Source organism: Episyrphus balteatus, chromosome 3 (genome assembly GCF_945859705.1).
Source record: "Episyrphus balteatus chromosome 3, idEpiBalt1.1, whole genome shotgun sequence".
NCBI classification, from domain to species: domain Eukaryota; kingdom Metazoa; phylum Arthropoda; class Insecta; order Diptera; family Syrphidae; genus Episyrphus; species Episyrphus balteatus.
Genome location: NC_079136.1, coordinates 79,351,266 through 79,369,948, shown reverse-complemented (window position 1 = coordinate 79,369,948; position 18,683 = coordinate 79,351,266). Strand labels below are relative to the sequence as shown.

The following is an 18,683-nucleotide window of genomic DNA, read 5'->3' as shown; positions in this document are numbered from 1 at the left end:
AACGAAATGGCCCTTGTGACTCGCGATCTATTTTTTATATTTTCTGTATGCGTTCAATGGATGCATTTCGTTGCCAAATCGTTTGAACGAGTTGGGCAGATACAGAACACTGTCGCGTCGCACATGGGGGTATTTATACAAAAAAGCTGATCTACAATAAAAATGAAGCATAACATGAAAGTTTAACCGTAGTGTCATAGACAAATAGACGCTGCATCATGTGACAACCGTATTTACCACATCTTGTCGATCCGTTACTTTTATTCTAAGTCAAAAATTAGTGCTTGCCGGATCGACTTTTTTTTTGTGCGATTTTGTTTAAAGGTGTTTTCCTATGTTTTGTTTTTTGTTTTTTTTTTTTTGTTTTTTTTGCCTCTTAATATAAAGGCATTAACATTATTTAAAGTGTATTTTTTTCGATTAAGTTTCTTTTTCTAATTTCGATTATTTAAAGTGAGAGTTCAAAGTGTTTTTTTTTTCGAGAAACCTGAAAAAGAAGTATTAACAGAAAAGTTATATAGTAGCTCTTGATACCTAAAAACTTAGTAGGTACCTACTACATAATTTTTGCAGTATATTTTCCTATCAGGTAAGAAAATAAAAAGTTCTGCCAACTTCTGCCATTTTGTTTTCTATTTTGTTTTCTGCATGAGTTAGTGGGTACAAAATACTTTACCCTAACTGCGGGTCACTGTGGTGTATGTGTAACTTTTTATATTTAATTATCTTATTGGTTAATACAAATTGTTCTATTCTTGATCAAAGTTTAACCAGTTTAATTTTGTTAACCATTCAGATAATATCACTCTAGTATTCGAGCTACCATGCCATAGCAAAAATTTGCAGCTGCTTCGCAATTGACTTTATTTATCGTCCTTTTTACAATATAACCTTGTCTATGTTACAATTTGCTCATATGCGGAGAATTAATTAATTTTGTTATGATGTTTTAGTGAAATTTTCTTTTTTACAAAATTATCTTGGACAAGAACTTTGAAGATTTTTTAGTACGTCGCACTACTAGAAAAACCAGAAACAATTTGATAAAGATTTAATTTTGGACAAGCCCGCTACTCGTCCACACTCTCGCAGTTAAGCGTGGACTTGTGTAATTGTTCATGTAGAATGTCAGTGAAATGTCATTTTTGAATTAAACTACCATTTTACTGTCAACAAGCTGAAAAATTGGCAATATTCTTTGATCTATATCGATTTCAATCGAGTGCGTTCGGGTTAACAAAAGTTGAGCAGTGCTTTTAATCAACATGTCTACATTTAATCCACTTTGTTGATCAACCTTGTTGATCATCACAAATCAACACAATGTGGACGCGGCTTTAAAACTCATATCTCAAAAAAATAGAATATGCTCATTTTTATTAATTGAATTTTTTTACCACCATAACTTTTCGTAAATTATAACAAACTGCTGTGCCGGGACTCTTCATGGAAAAAACATATAAATTTAACTTTGTCGATTTTTTTTAACTATATTATTTTTTTTAGTATTGCCAACATAATTGGTAAACTTAATCATGTTCATAAATGTACCTTTATTGTACATAAGCAAATTCCATCTAAAAATGTATTTAGTTACAATTGTATATATATGCACATTGAACATTCACTTAACATTTAACATTAAAATCTAAAAGATGCCGAAGGGATTTTATCTTCAGCCTTGGTTGAAACAATTTTTAAATGTAGCTATTATGATTATTTATTAAATCCCGTATACTATCAAAATTACCTAATCGAATTCTCCGGTATGGACAAAAAGGATTTGTTCATTGATTGTGAATGATTATGACTAATGACGTTATTTGGGTATAGCAAGCGAAGTACTAATTAAAAACAGTCTTTGTATGAAATAATCATTGCCTTTAGGCCAAATACAAACTCATTTTTTGTTAAATGTGTAGAGTGCACGAAGTGGAAATGCAAAAATAAAAAAAAGGGAAGATGCAATTAAGTGTCCATTTTGATAGATAATATGCACGTAGAGTAGGTGGGTATGTACATCATAATAAATTAAATCTATAGTTTGATTTTATGTACGTTCGCTAACCGGCCACACCGGCTGACTTATTTTCTTGATTTTTTTTTTAATCAAAGAGGCATAAGAGGAGAAGGTTTAAGGCAAAAAAAATTTCAATATTTTATAGGGTAAATAGGGGTAACACGGCATTGAAAAAAGAGGCTATTTTCTAAACGGAAAGTTGTAAAGAGTTTTTTTTTTAAATGATAGACAAATTAATTCAATAGTTAAAAAAGGTATTGAGAAAATTCAAAAAAATTTCAAAACCAAGTTGTGACTAACTACAGGTACGCAAAATGTTGCACAGAAATTTGAGTTACACCATTAGAAAGATATTAAAACAAAAATTAGGGGTCTAATACGGATTTTTTTCATTGGCCCTGTATTTTGAAATACAAATTTTTGAAAAACAACTAACTTTTAGGGACATTTTTGAGTAGTCTTTTTTTTTTGGAATTTTTAAAAGTCTGCAAAAAATCTCAAGCTTATAGGAAATATAGGTTTTACTTATGCCCATGCATGAGTATTTTGCATAGGCCACTTTTGCTAAAAGTTTAAAAGTGAATATTTTAAAACTCATTTTATGAATTTTTCAAGTTTTGATCCTCTTTTTCATTTGAAAATTAACTAATTACAAAGTCGAAAATTAGAAATAAATACAAGAAATGACGGAACGAAGTCCGCCGGGTCAGCTAGTAATTAATAAAGTTAAGAAATAAAAGGGTATCATCTTGTTCGTGTTTGTTTACAATGCTTAAAGATAGTGAAATTATCCCTTTGAAACTAGAGGCTTTAGCATAACAATTAAAGTAGTAATTTTGTTAAAATTGACTATGTAAAAGTTAATTTAGAGAATACTTCGATAACCATTTTTAACTATTTAAAATAGCTATTTTTTCTCTGGGTGTACCGTTTGAGAGCTATCCATAAGCGAAAAAATATATTAAACAGACTTTAATTTAAAAACCTTGAATTCTCTACAACAAAACAAGAATAAAAAAAGCTTATATGTGTAACAAACACACGATGCATTAAACATTATTTGTGTCTACAATCTACATAGAGTATTTTGCGTTTCATTAATCATGCTCCTTCCGAACGGAATCAAAAACTAATCAACAAGTTGCTCCTTTGTTCGTGTGTTCTTGTAAATAATCAATCACAACGCAATGAAGCAAGGCATTCATAACTTATATACAAATGAACACATTCGCCTCTGTAACTTCCTCTCTCTTAAACAGAAACACCATCACCCAATCCTTTACTTCCGAGACACTCAAATACGAACAACTGAACATGACAAATAAACAAAACACTTGTCTCCTTTCCTTATATTGCTCTTTTCCCATTCAACAGACAACAACACTCAATATAAACATATTATAGCAAAGCGTTAACACTAAAACTTCGAAGGAGAGTAATAAAGTTTGAAAGATTTATGATTTACCCAAGAATATAACATTCAACACACATTTTACTCACACACCGTTGCAACTTTGTTCCAAAATTTATTACTAGCAGCAGAGTCTCTTGGTGAAATAGGAAGCTTCACCCTTGTTCCGCTGTCCGCATAGTTGTTCGGAGTGTGAGAAGTCCTACTTTCTTCCTTCACATCTTCTATCATCAATTTACTCAAGAAGCAACCTAAAATGTACTTGGAAGTCTTCATGCTCCATCTGCCATGCTATATCTCAGCATTTCATTAACTCAAGTCATCAAGAAGACGACACGACGAAACAGTATAGTTGTTACTACCTTATTCTACATTGTGTGAAAGTTTTCCTGTTCGTCCATGAGTTCGAGCATAAACGTCAATCCTGGGACACTCCCAATGTATTTGAGAGAGAGAGAGCAGCCAGAAGCTTCGAAGGATGTGATAATTACAGTACAGGTGCGAAAACAACTTTAAAATGCTGTTATAACTTTAAAATCCAAAATGTATGAGAACCTGAGCAGCAAGGAAGTGTATAGAAGAGGAAGCAAATTAAAACAGTTTAAATGCTTAACAGATAAAGTTGGGAATTTGGCATAATAAAATAATGTTCTTTCTTATGAAAAACGAAACGACACACAGTTCAAGCCAAAAATTGGTTTATTTATTCAAAACTAATTATTTTTAATAAAATCAAATAAGAATGTTGTAAATCAAGCAGGGTTGTAAGAAACAATTTCTTTTAATGCATTTGTTTTCCATTACAAATTAAAAAAATATATTTGTCGCAATTTATTTATATTTATTTGTATTAAAAAAAAAAATTTGCAACTGGAAAATATTTGCATTAAAAAAAATATTTTTTGCAAATAAAAATATTTCTGCATTGGAAAAAAAATTCAATGCAAAATGTGCGGATTTAATATTTTTTTTTAAATAAACAACGAATTTCTTACAATTTTGGCTATTTGACCACACATTACATTCAATATTATATTTGAAAAAGCAAATGTATGGCCAAATAGCCAAAATTGTAAGAAATTCTACAAATATAAAAAAATAATATTTAATGCACACATTTTGCATTGAATTGAATTTTTTTTTATGCAGAAAACTCTTTATTTGCTATATTTTTTTAATGCAAAATATTTTTATTTGCAATAAAAATTTTATTTTCAATGCAAATATTGTTCAGTTACAGTAACATTTTTTTTAATGCAATTTTTTTTATTTGCAATAAATGTTTTTTTTTTTAATTTCTAATGCATTCTTTTTCAATTGGTATTTTTAAAACCCTGAAATCAAAATTAATGGCTGAATATATAATTTGAGACAAGATCATGAGGGGAAAAAATATTTAAGTACCTAAAATTTACAACAAAATCATTTTATATGTGAATCAAAAGCTGGAGGCTCTGCAGACATGTAGATACAAGTCTTTTTTTTGTTTGTTGAGCTGAATTATTATTAAAACTGATCAAAGCTAAAAATATTAGACATTTATTTTTCCGAATTTAAAATCACCCTTTTTTTGACATAGAATCAATCATTACAACTTTAAGTTCAACCTACATACATAACACTGCTCAGCACACACAAATTTTCCAGACCATTGTTTATCATTTCTTACTAAATTTAGGGTGCTGATACCAAAAATAACATTAGTTCTTTTCTAGCAGCTCTGGTTTAAAAAATTATTCATACATAAAAAGGCATAGAAATTCATACAATTTTTTTTTGAAATATTTTTTTTTGTATTTTTATTTTACTTACTGAACTGAAATACATTACATTCGACACAAATTTTTCCAACAAAACTTTAAAAACGCTTGTAATAATAAAATCTCAAAAAAATAGTATGAAATTACCCCAAAAATGTGAAAAATTTAAATATCTAAAAAAAATAGAGCTCCTAAAAAGCAACCAGTATGATTTTTTTAGGCTAAGTGAACCCAAAGGCATTAGGTTCGATTAAAAAGTTTCTGGAAAATGTTAACAAACGGTTAAAATAAGCATAACTTTAAAATTAGTACGAAATTACCCCCAAAATATGGAAAACTAAAATATTTAAAAAAAAAATAGACCTCCTAGAAAAAAATGAATGTGATTTTTAGGTTTACTGACTCCAAATACATTTAATCCAGTCAAATAAGGGTTTAACCTCGGAATGAATGTTAGTAGAAATTTTTTTTGCTCAATATCTTCCTTTTGCCATTCTATAACATATCTCAAAAGTCTAGAAAAATCTCATGTCCGCTTGTCGCGATTTCAAGGTCAAATAGCGAAATGGAGATTTTCAAAATTAGCAAAAATAGGCTATGGTATTATATACACATATGATACATGATTTCAAGGTATTTTTTAATGCTGATTCCAAAAAATCTAAAATCAAGGCAATCTGACGTCTCTGAAAAAAGTTATACCTGTTTTTTATGTGTCAACCCATATTATTATAACAGTTGCTAACTTACTACCGAAAAACACTTAAAAGTAATGGTAGCGGAATCATATTTTGCATGAGGGTTTTCATATCCATTATCATTAAGAATCAAAACAATGCAATGCAAAAAAACATTTATATCCATGACAAAATGGTATTTTTTGAGAAAAGGGGAAATTTTGGGATGTGCACTAAAAAACATCCTGGTACAACCTTGGAATTAGTGCTAATAGGCTATTTTTTTTGTTTCTATCTTTGTTTGGATATTCTTTAACTTATGTCAAAAATCTAAAAAAATCTCATGTCCGCAAGTTCTAATTTTCCAGGTTAAACTAAGTTAGGTGCAGATTTAAAAAAAATAATAAAAAAACTTTAGATTCTTATATGTATACCAACATAACCCATATCATTTCAAGGTATTTTTTAACGCTGATTCCAACAAAACCCACAAACAAATCAATATGACCATTCCTGAAAAGTAATGTACCTTATTCATGTTGATCTTACACAAATATCTGAAGAGTAGTTTTTCAATTTTTTCAAATCTGCACCTTATCTTCAAACCAAGAAAATTAGGACTTGCGGACATGAGATTTTTTTAGAATTTTGAGGGTAGTTAAAGAATATCCAAACAAAGATTAAAATGAAAAAATTAGCCTATTAGCACTTATTCCTAAGATGAACAAGAATCTTCTTTAGTGCTTATCCTAAAATTTGCCCCTCCATCAAAAAATACCATTATTTCGTAGGTATATATATTTTTTGTAATGGATAGTTTTGATTTTTAATAATGATGGATTCTAAAATCTTCATGCAAAATTTGGTTCATCTACCATAACTTTTAAGGGTTTTTCGGCAGTAAGTTTGCAACTGTTATAATAATATGAGTTGACAAATGAAAAACAGGTATAACTTTTTCCAGAGACGTCAGATTGTCTTGATTTTAGATTTTTTGGAATCAGCATTAAAAAATACCTTGAAATCATGTATCATGTGTGTATATAATACCATAGCCTATTTTTGCTAATTTGGAAAATCTTCATTTCGCGATTTGACCTTGAAATCGCGACAAGCGGACATGAGATTTTTCTAGACTTTTGAGATATGTTATAGAATGGCAAAAGGAAGATATTGAGCAAAAAAAATTTCTACTAACATTCATTCCGAGATTTACCCCTTTTTTCTCCTTATTTTACTGTATTAATTGAGTATATTATAAATTTTTCTGGAAAAAAAAAAGAAAAACATAAAAATTAGTATGAACATTTCCCCAAATAAGAAAATTTAAATGTTTCAAAAACTAGAGCTGCTAGAAAAAACCATTGTTATTTTTGAGCTTACTGAACCCAAATCTATAAAATTTGATATAAATCTTTCCGGAAAATTTTAAAAAGTTGAAAATTGTTGGCCAGTGTAATAGAACTCGAAAAAATGCATATCTAAATTTATGAATTTCTACATCTACACATACAAATTAATTTCTCACCATCTATTCCTTTACATTTATCAAAATGATTAAAAACTTTTTCTTTGCTCAAAATAATCCAAAACCACCACATAATAAAAGCCTTAAAGCGTTACCTCAACATTTTTCGAAAACTTTTTTTGTTTAACTACTACAAAATAAATATAAAACTGTTTTATAATTTTTGTTATCTCAGTTCTAAGAGACATGGAAATAATGATGCTTCGAAATGTTGGAAGAGGCTTAGCCATCCGATGGGAAATTTATGCTAAGTCCCCTTAGGGTTTCTAGTTTAAAATATTTGCATCTCATTTATACCTGTGAAGATTTTCCAAAATCATTTCGTGAGTGCCAAATAAACTTTTGCATAACCTCGTATGGATGTAGAAGTAGATATACATATGTTACAAGTCAAATGGCCAAAGTAACATGAAATGAAAAGAGATAATCTTAATGGAATTTTTGGACTTCAATATGTCAAGTGCTAGAGTGTAAAATGAAAATACACTTAAGGCTTGGTGGATTGAACATTTTGAATAATTTTTAAGAAATTTTTATTTTCTTGTTATTTTTGAAAAAAAAAAAAAATTGACATTTTGTTTTAAAAACGATGAAATAGCTTGGTCAGGTATTTTTGAGTTTATTATGCTTGCTTAATATTAAATGTATGCAAAGATTTGCTTGATTTGGAGCAGATGTTTTTGTTTACTTCCTACCCATATTTACATATATTGAATCTATTAGCAAAAAATTCAAATTAAAAAAAAAAACAATGTTTCAAAAAATATCTTACAGTTTTTTTTTACATTTTCCGTCTTAACCCATATAACGCTTCAACCCAAAAACGGAAATTTTTAAATCAATAAATGTAACTGTAAATGAAGACCAACTCATTTACTATATACCTAACTACATTACTATACTTACTACTTAGCCCTTATTTTTCAATCGTCAGTTAGACATCATAAGAATAAATTTCAATATAAAAAAAAAAACTTTTATTCGTAGGAATAAGCCTTAACTGGGGTTTATCTGCTTTTGAAAAATTGGCTCTAAAACATATTTTTTTTAAACTCAATATCTTCATTATTTATTTAATTATTTTGAAATTTGCGGAGTAAAAATATAAGTTTAAATAATATATTTCTGAATTTATAAATGCAAAAATTCAATCAAAAAACAATATATTATTTACTTTTAGGCACTTTCCTAAAATCAAAAAATAAAACAAAGTTAATTTATATCCAGAAAAAACTATTTTCTCTGAATTTCGCAGTTTTTACATAAATTTGCTTATTTTAAAAATAGCCGAAATTTCAACATTAATTATTAATTAAAAACTATTTTATTAGAAATATGGTTTACCTACTATTTTGATAAAGCAATATTTTAAAACTATGTTATAAGCTTTAAAAGAAAAAAAAATTATAGTTTGAACAGCTTTTGTTTGATCTTTGTTGGTTTGTAACAGAAATATGTCACATGGGGCTACAAGGGGTTAAGGTAAAATTTTATCTTTTCAAATTACATTGTTTTTAAGTCTTCTGTTATCACTTCTGTACAGGTAAAATAATCAAGAAATAAAAAAAAAAATTGTAACACTCATGAAACTTGGCAAAAAGTTTGCTTTTGGGATAAGAACCAAGAACAAAAAAAGTCTATAAAAAAAAGTTGGGTGGAAGGGTGTTTTTTCGCGGACAAGAGGGAGGGGGTGAAGGTCAAAAATATACTGAAAAAATTGTTAGTCGAATATCATCATATGACACATGTTTTCAAGGTATTTTTTGATGCTGATTCTAATGACATAAAAATAGAAATTGGTGTAACAATTTTTTCCCAGTTTTTTTGGTACTAATTCCGAATTTCATCATTTCTTGAAGAAAAAAAAACACCCTTTCACTCAAGATAATTTTGTATACTTTATAGATTCTTAATTCTTATACCAACCAAAACTTTTTCACCAAGTTTTAAAAATTAATAAAATTTAAGTAAGCTGATACCTTTCTCACACACAACTTAACCTTTAAAAAAAAAACACCCTTTCACCAAAAACAATTTTAAGAACTTTATGAATCCCTTGTCCCTGCTTTATATAAAACCTTCATCCCGAATTTCATCAGTGTAGCATGTTTTTCACATGGATTTTGGTTATATTTTGCCTATTGAAGTCAAAAAACAAGCAACCTTGTTTTTAATCGGCAATAACTTTTCGTAGAGCAATCGTATTGACTTTATTTTTATGTCATTAGAATTAGCATCAAAAAAATACCTTTAAAACATGTGTCATATGATGATATTCGACTAAAAATTTGTGTCAGTATATTTTTGACCTTCACCCCCTCCCTCCACCCAACTTTTTTTTATAGACTTTTTTTGTCATTGGTTCTTATCCCAAAAGCAAACTTATTGCCAAGTTTCATGAGTGTAACTATTTTTTTTTTAAATGCCTATTTTACCTGTATTATAATCTTAAAGAACTCCTTGCTTATATTAAAATAAGTTAGCACATTTTTGTGGCTAACGTTTAGAAAACGCAACGTACGTAATCGCGTCGTATTTCTCAATATCTGCGGCTAAAGGCAAAAATGATAATATAATACATCTCAATAAGGCTTTTTCACAAAAACTAAAATAAACTTCCCTTAAGGTTTTTGGAGTGCTTAACTCAAATCCGAAGTCAGAAAAATTTGATTGGACTTCATTTTTGAAACCTAAACATATTACTAATAATTTTTTAAAACCTTCATTAAAAAATTCTTTTTTAAATCTATTAAATACACAAACCTCATGTGGTCATACTAACGCCAACGGCATAAAAATTGTAGGGTGTTTACTTCTATTTATAATTAGGTGCACGATAGTTGTTATGCTTTTTTCCGTTTTCAAAAAATTGATTTTTCAAAAAAAACTTATGAAACTTTTGTTAAAAATCCAAAAATAATAATAATGGTCTAAAGAATATTTTGAAAAAAATCGTTTGAGCTTTTTTGAGAAAAACAGCCTTTTTCATTTTGGTCAAATGCAAGTACAGTTATTTTTGGTCCAAGAAATAAAATTTGTATTTCCCCTCATTTGAATCACCATAAACTCTTAACAATGAAGTTACGAATCCCAAACTTGCTTTATAGTACCTATATCGTAAGTAAAAATTTATTATTTCTGAGCATATTAATTTTGTTTGCTTTTATAAATTTAGTTATTTCACGCCATTTGAATAACTTTCTTGCTTTTAAACTTAAATTAAAGGACTTCGTTACGTTTTTGCAACGTTTGCTCAATTAAGTTGCATTTGACCGTGAAAAGCGTTTTTCCATTCCTACTGGACTCACTAATACTTTATGTCAATTTTTCTTCTTTATTATATCTAGTTATCTACTAACAATCATAAATCAATACTTTAAAGTTCAAATAAATCAATTAAAATTATTGAATTAAAGAAAGAAGGTATAGTGCCATTCAATGGTGCATTTTATTTCCCAACATATTTTAAAATTCTAATTTCTAAATTTATTTGACTTTCGAACTTTTAATAGTGAAGTTTTAGAAAGCAAAACTTTGCATCAATTAATTTAGTTCATTCACACCATCATGCCAAGATTCTGAAAACTTAGTGTCTTTTATTTTTAACATAGACTTAAAAGTTTATGCATTAAAACTTCTTAAACGTATTTGCATTAAAAGTTGCCTTTAGAAAAAAAAACACAAAAGAAAAATTCCCGTTTAAGATTCAGTGCACACGTCGAAGAAATCACTAAGTTCGACCGTTGAATCAATATTAGCCTCAATTTTTTTTTTTTACCTCATAATCGATTCCATTATTTTCTACATGCCTTCCCATTTTCGCTGCAGCTTGAATAGCCTTTTACCTTGTAGATACAACTTTTCAATGTCCGTGTTCCTGTTCATGTTCATAGTTGCAGTTGCCATTGTTTTCTTTGGGAATTGTGTAGAGGAGATAAAGTGTTTCTTGCCTTTAACCAAAACCCAGGTATCTGCAGTTTAAGTTGATGCCTTTATGCTGATATTTTCGGACCATAAAGCAGATCGTAATAACGTATTGATCGCTTGGGACTGAAATGCCTTTCATCCTAGATACATACATATATATAACATAGGTAGGACTAGGAGAGTGTAGTGGGAGTGCATAAGGCTTTAGCTGCCGTTATGTCCTTTTCCTAGGATGTTATCATATATGAAGCAGTTGTTTATGCTGTTTTTATGTCATTAAATAGGGAGTTTTATGTGCTTTCTCTTCGGAACGTAGGTTTTCACATAAATAAACGATAGGCTAAGCAGAATATTGAGGCAGCATATGATTCGCATTTTATAAGAGATGCGAGAGAGTCTTTCATTAATTATGAAGTTTATCTTTGGGTTGTATTTTTTTTTTTTTTTTTTTTTGTAAAGGTTCTATTTCGAGATGATTGATATAGTTTGTTTTCCTGCAGTTATGGTTCCCAGATGACGATAGTATTATGATAAGGATAAACCATTAAGTTCGTGTAAGGGAAGAGATTCTGTTGAAATATATTATGGGCTGCGACAAAATAAGAGGATCATAAAGAATAGATTATGATGATTATGTGTACTTTGATAAGGTTTTAAATGGGACTTTTATGTTGTTTCTTCATATTTAAATATGTACTGATTTAAAAGAATTAGGTATTAACCTACAGAATTCAAGGCAAGGTAAACGTAGACATATACATTTGTTTTACACTATTTTTTACTTGCGATATCGAACTCGAAATAACAATTTTATTAAACATGATATTATGATGAAGAATGCCAAAAAATTGGGTCCGACAGTTCTGTCTGTCTGTCCCTCTGTGAAATAGAAAAGTTAATTTTTTTCAAAAGCTGCTCTACCGATGTTGATTAAAATATTTGTGTGTAGTCCAACATCCTTTGGATATAAAAAATAAGCTACAAAGTAGATTTCGACTTAAACTTTTCTACAGAAACTTTAAAACAATCATTAAAATAATTTTTTTTTAAATTTCAAAAAATTACGTTTTTGGATTTTTTAAAAATATTTCAAATTTTTTTTTTTTTTTGAAAAATTGATTTTTGGAAAATGGGTTGATGAATTTTATTGATATTTCGTTTTTATATATTGAATAATATTTTCTTAAAAATGGCATACCAATTTATTTTTTTTTTTTTTTTAATGTTAGAAATTTTTTATTATTTTTATATTTTTTATGTATTAAAAATTATTTTATTAAGAAACGGCTATAACGATTTTCGAAAATTTTTTTTCTAAAAATTCCTTTTTATGGAAGAAATCAAATGACATACCTACTTGGTTTTGTGTAAAAGATCATATAAAACGGTGTTTAATTAGGTAATTATAAAAACAGATTTATTTTTTTACACTATTTATGAAATTTCTTAAAAATATCAAATTTTAAATTTTCCGTAATTTTGTTCAGTAAAAAGCTTTAACATTAGAGTTTCCTTTACCATAAGAGCAAGTATGTACGTGCGACCCCAGTCGTGCATTTTATTTTTTAATTGATACGCACTTAAATCAATATCAATATCACAATGATTTAGAGTTAAAAATTAGCAAGGTCGAAGGAGTTTCTTTGAATTTTTGGGTTTGTTACCATAAATAACTACAATTTTACTCAATTAAAACCACTTAGCTTCTGAAATTAAAGATAAAATAAAATTCGGAGTAATTATTGATAATAATGGGTCAAGTCAACTTCTCAATAGGTTGGATATTTTAAGGTCTTAAAAATTCAGGGTTTCGTTCTTATCAAAAAGTATTAAAGAAAGTAATTTTTGAGGTGTAGATATATTGATCAGTGAAACATTTATTTCAAAAGTTCCGTTAGTTCCTGAGAAAAAGTTTATAAAAGTTCAAAATAATGTCCAAATTTCAAATGGACTTGAACCATTATTATTTTGAATGCCTCGATTAGATATGCATTACTCTTTGTTTTTGTTTGTACCTAAAGTAAAAATGCAAAAATTTAAACGTGATGTAATTTTACGTCAACAACAGTGCCCAAAAAAACGCGTTTTTGACCTTATAACATTCAATATTTCAAAAAAATAACTAGCCAGTGAAACTCGGACTTCGGATTCGGATTCAGGAAACAAATATGCTTTAGAAAAGTATGGTTTGGTGTAAGCTCTATTTTTGTTGCCAATCAGTGTTATCAGAACAGTTGAGAAATCACATTCAATTAAAATTTTGTTTTCCAAATTTTAGGAGAAAAAAAAAATTGGAATCAAGCTTTAAAATTGATTATTCTATACTCATTATCCTTGAGCTAATTTCAGTAGTTATTTCGGAAACAACAAAATTCGTAAACAAACACTCTATCATTTCTTTTTTCTCGTTTTATATTAATTAAAATTCTTTGTTTTCCAACCCGCTTAGAATACGAATTGTTAAAAAAAAAAAACATATGAAGAGAAATAAATTAAAACAAAAAAAAAAAAAAACATAGCCGTCTGTGCTCAGAACAAATATATTCTAATTGAAAAATGATACTCGTTCTTGAAAAAAAGTGGACTAATTTCTTATACAATTTCATTATAAAAGGATGGGTTTGAATGGGGCTTAATATACATACATAAATATTAAAAAAAAGAAAAGATAAAACGAACAAGTTTAGATGTCTGATGACTGAAAAGTACAATTGCTCACTTCCCAGTTTGTGAAAAGAGGAATAAAGTTTTTGCACATATGTATATAAAATGTATCCTTGAACATTCTTTTTACTTGCGATATAGGTACTATACAGGGTGTCCCAAAAGTAATGGATCAAACGAAATATGCTGATAGGCCAACTTTAGGGCTCTCAGAATTTGGTAACTTGTTCATCCCAAATCCTTACGGTTTTCGATTTAATGCAGTTTTTGTGAAATTTCGAAAAATCCCGACTTGGCAACAGTATTTTGCTTCCTCCGCTCATAATTGATTTTTGTTTTTTACAATTCTTTCACTAAAACATTGCCAAATAATAAGAAATAACTAATTAATCAAAATATTTCTTATTTCATACGCCATTTTGATGCAAATTTATTAACAGTTCCATGTTTTATAAAACTCAATTTCATACTTTTATTTCAGAATAACACCTTGAAAAAAATTTGTATGGTGTGACACTGGTTTATTGCTTTAAAAACTTGCCGTGTTATTGCAGTTTTCAAAAATGTATAAAAGTCTTCAAAGTTGAAGTTAGAACTAAAGATATTACAATTTAAATTCAACAAAACAGGGCTTTTCAGAGCAAAATAACAAAGAAAAATAAACACATTTTCTCGGCTGTTGTTTGTTTATTTCCTTTTGAATAAAAGCCTCGCTTTTTGTTTGTTATTTTGCTCTGAAAACCCCTGTTTTTTTGCATTCAAATTGTAATAACTTTCGTTCTAGTTTCATCTTTGGAAACTTGTATACATTTTTGAAAACTGCAATAACACGGCAAGTTTTTAAAGTAATAAACCAGTGTCACACCATACAAATTTTTTTCGGGATGATGCTCTGAAATAATCCTACGAAATTGAGTTTTTATTAAACATGGAACTGTTAATAAATTTGCATCAAAATGGCGTATGAAATAAGAAATATTTTGATTAATTAGTTATTTCTTATTATTTGGCAATGTTTTAGAGAAAGAATTGTAAAACACAAAAATCAATTATGAGCGGAGGAAGCAAAATACTGTTGCCAAGTCGGGATTTTTCGAAATTTCACAAAAACTGCATTAAATCAAAAACCGTAAGGATTTGGGATGAACAAGTTACCAAATTCTGAGAGCCCTAAAGTTGGCCTATCAGCATATTTCGTTTGATCCATTACTTTTGGGACACCCTGTATATCAAGTTATGCATTCGTACAAAAAAAAAAAGTTGAGATAACATTTTTCCATGACATTACGATGGTAGACAATGCCAAAAAAGTGGGTCCCGGAAGTCCGTCTGTCTGTCTGTCTGTCTGTCTGTCAGTCTGTCTGTCAGTCTGTCAGTCTGTCTGTCTGTCTGTCTGTATAAGGAGCTACAGCCTAAACGGATGGACCGATTAATGTCAAACTTGGTATGTAGCGTTATTTATTTTGGACCAAAAATAACGGTACTTGTCATATACCGATTTTAGTAAAATTGAAATATCTCAAAAACGGCTCCAACGATTTTGTTTAAAAAATTCAAATATTAGTTTTAAGCTGAGGTCTATATTTCAATGAAAATTTTTTTTTTCGAAAATCGTTATTAACGGTACCTGCCATAGAACCGTTTTTTTCAAATTCGAATATCTCCGAAACTTCTTATTCGATTTCAACGAAACTTTTTGTGAAGAAGCATTTATATAATTTAAATATAAACCAAAAATTAAATTTCCAAAAAAATAATTTTTGGATTTTTAAAAAAATTTTGAAAATTTTTTTTTGAAAAATCAAATTTTCGAAAACGGGACATTGAATTTTTTTGAAATTTTGTTTTTAGATGTTGATTAGTGATGTCTAGAAAATGGCATTACAATTTTATTTTAAAACTTTTTTTCCAAAAAATTATTTAAAAAAAATTGTTTTTTTAAAAAACGGCTCTAACGATTTTGAAAATTTTTTTTCTAAAAATGCACGTTAATATATCAATCAAAACTGCATACTTGTTTTGGAGGGCAATTTAATTTCAGATTTTATTTTATTTTTTTTTTAAACGAATTTTATTTTTTGTTTCAAAATTTCTATATAAAAAGTCTTAAAAATGTAAGCAACTTTAACTCCAAGAGCAAGTTCGTGCGACCCAGTCGTGCATTTTATTTTTTTTAACAATGCGATGCCATTTCAATAAGCTATGCACGAATACATATACGGGCGTGATCGAGAAAGTCTTTTTAAAAATATACATTTGGGGAGCAAAATATATGAAGGCAAAAGAATATTGTAGAAAGGTATTCACACACATACAGACATATATAATGAATAAAATGCAAATAAGCCAGTGAGATATAACAGAATTAAATCAGATTGACGTAAAATTGGAAAAATATTTTTAAAACCAGTTCATTTTGCATTGCACATATTGTGATACCTTATATTGTACAGAATTTGCTTCATGTTTGCGATTCATGAAGTTCTTTTTTTTCGACACAATACAAGTCTACTGAAATTTTTAATAGGAGGTGAAACTTTATAGTTTCAAGGAGAGGTATTGCATTTTTAAGATAGATGAGAGTCTTAAATTCTATCAAATATGATACCTACATTTTTACTGAAAAATTAGTGTTATTGAGTTTTTAAGCGCTTAAATAGGTTGGCCGAGTATTTGCTTGATAATTGTTACTAAACATAGAATTTAAACGGTATTCTCTAAATTCTTTTATTCATTTTTTTTATCAGTTGACCTTCCTATTTCCATAAACTGTACCTAAATTTTGAATTTTTAATCATGATTTATGTACTAGTTCTGTAAATCGACTGTATAGTATACCTACTGCTGAACATCCATTTGTAGCTGGTGAAAACTAATTCTATAGTCCGGGCGGCCACTGCAGAAACGCTCAACTCATCGAGCTAAAGAAAATTTCAAATGGGAAGTGAAAGAGGGCTGTTTGTAGTTACGAAAACCACAGGTCTTCCCGTTCGCATCCTGGCACGATTGGCGTGGTAAAGTGCATTGTGCATCTCATAGAGTTAAAAGACAATATTGGTGTCAAATTAAAGGTGATATTGTCAGCTATCAAAATTCAGAGGTCTTCCGGGCGAAAGTCTGGCAGTTTTGTCATGCAGCCCGTTTTAAGGTTAGAAGCGATGAAAGTGAGTTTTTTCATAAAGTCTTGTTTTTTGGTATTTTGGTGGATGAGTTAAGGAGTTTTTTCACTATAAAATAAAATTAAGAGTTATTAGCATTTAAATATAAAACGATGTTTTGGAAAAAGCTTGATAGATTATTAACAATGACCCAAAGTATATGTAAAACTACGAATAATTCACGAAAAAGTCTCAAATAATACGCTGCGCCCCTTACAACTTACCGAATTAAAAGTCGAATTTAATTTCAAATTAAAGCTAATAATGTCTTTTTTTGAAAACCAGAGGTCTTCCAAGCCAAAAATTGGAAGTTAGGTCACGCAGCTTGTTTTAAGGTTAGGAGCGTTTTTTACTTAAAACGTTCACCCAAGCAGGGGGGTGAAATGTCAAGATGTGGCTTGAAAGACCTCTGGTTTTCAAAAAAAGACATTATTAGCTTTAATTTGAAATTAAATTCGACTTTTAATTCGGTAAATTGTAAGGGGCGCAGCGTATTATTTGAGACTTTTTCGTGAATTATTCGTAGTTTTACATATACTTTGGGTCATTGTTAATAATCTATCAAGCTTTTTCCAAAACATCGTTTTATATTTAAATGCTAATAACTCTTAATTTTATTTTATAGTGAAAAAACTCCTTAACTCATCCACCAAAATACCAAAAAACAAGACTTTATGAAAAAACTCACTTTCATCGCTTCTAACCTTAAAACGGGCTGCATGACAAAACTGCCAGACTTTCGCCCGGAAGACCTCTGAATTTTGATAGCTGACAATATCACCTTTAATTTGACACCAATATTGTCTTTTAAGTCTATGAAATGCACAATGCACTTTACCACGCCAATTGTGCCAGGATGCGAACGGGAAGACCTGTGGTTTTCGTAACTACTAATAGCCCTCTTTCACTTCCCATTTGAAATTTTCTTTAGCTCGATGAGTTGAGCGTTTCTGCAGTGGCCGCCCGCTCTACTAAGACTGTCTTTTTCATACCAAAACTCAAGCTACTTGTATAGGAGCTCAAAAGGTTTTCTTAAATAAAAAGATTCCAAAAATTTACCTAACCGACCGACCCGGATCCACCAATTCGAAGTGTACTCACAAAACCACTTACCAGTCAAAAACCTTCTTGCTCAAATTTTGTAATTGTTATTACTAGATTAATTGAATCGATGATTGTTAAAACAACATAAGTGATTTTTTTATTTTTTTTTGAACGTGATAAAACCGCTATAATTTTAAATAGGCTGCGGATTTGTATATTATAATAATCAATATTAAATCTAGGAATGTCAATTAAGGTATTAAAATTGCCAAAGCATTGTAAATTTGACCTCCTCATGGAAAATACGGGGGCTTTTGAACCTCGTACGAAAAAATTAAAATTTCACTTATGTTGTTTTAACAATCACCGATTCAATTGTAATAGTTTTTAATGTAGTAGAGTTAAGAAGTCTGTCCGATGACGGCTATTCTCAATACTCCTAATACTTTCCTGATCAACTTAACGAATCGATCATTCTCCGCGGTCCAAGATCT

General features: G+C 29.1%; 1 protein-coding gene across 1 annotated transcript in view; it reads left to right on the top strand.

Annotated features, from left to right (window-relative positions):
• The first annotated feature begins 568 nt into the window (after window positions 1–568).
• The window catches only part of LOC129913142 (synaptic vesicle glycoprotein 2A-like), a 52,498-nt gene continuing 34,383 nt past the window's right edge, over window positions 569–18,683 (top strand). Inside the window, exon 1 of the mRNA XM_055991671.1 lies at window positions 569–589. The gene's annotated coding sequence lies outside the window, so the exon portion shown is untranslated. The remainder of the gene's footprint in view (window positions 590–18,683) is intronic.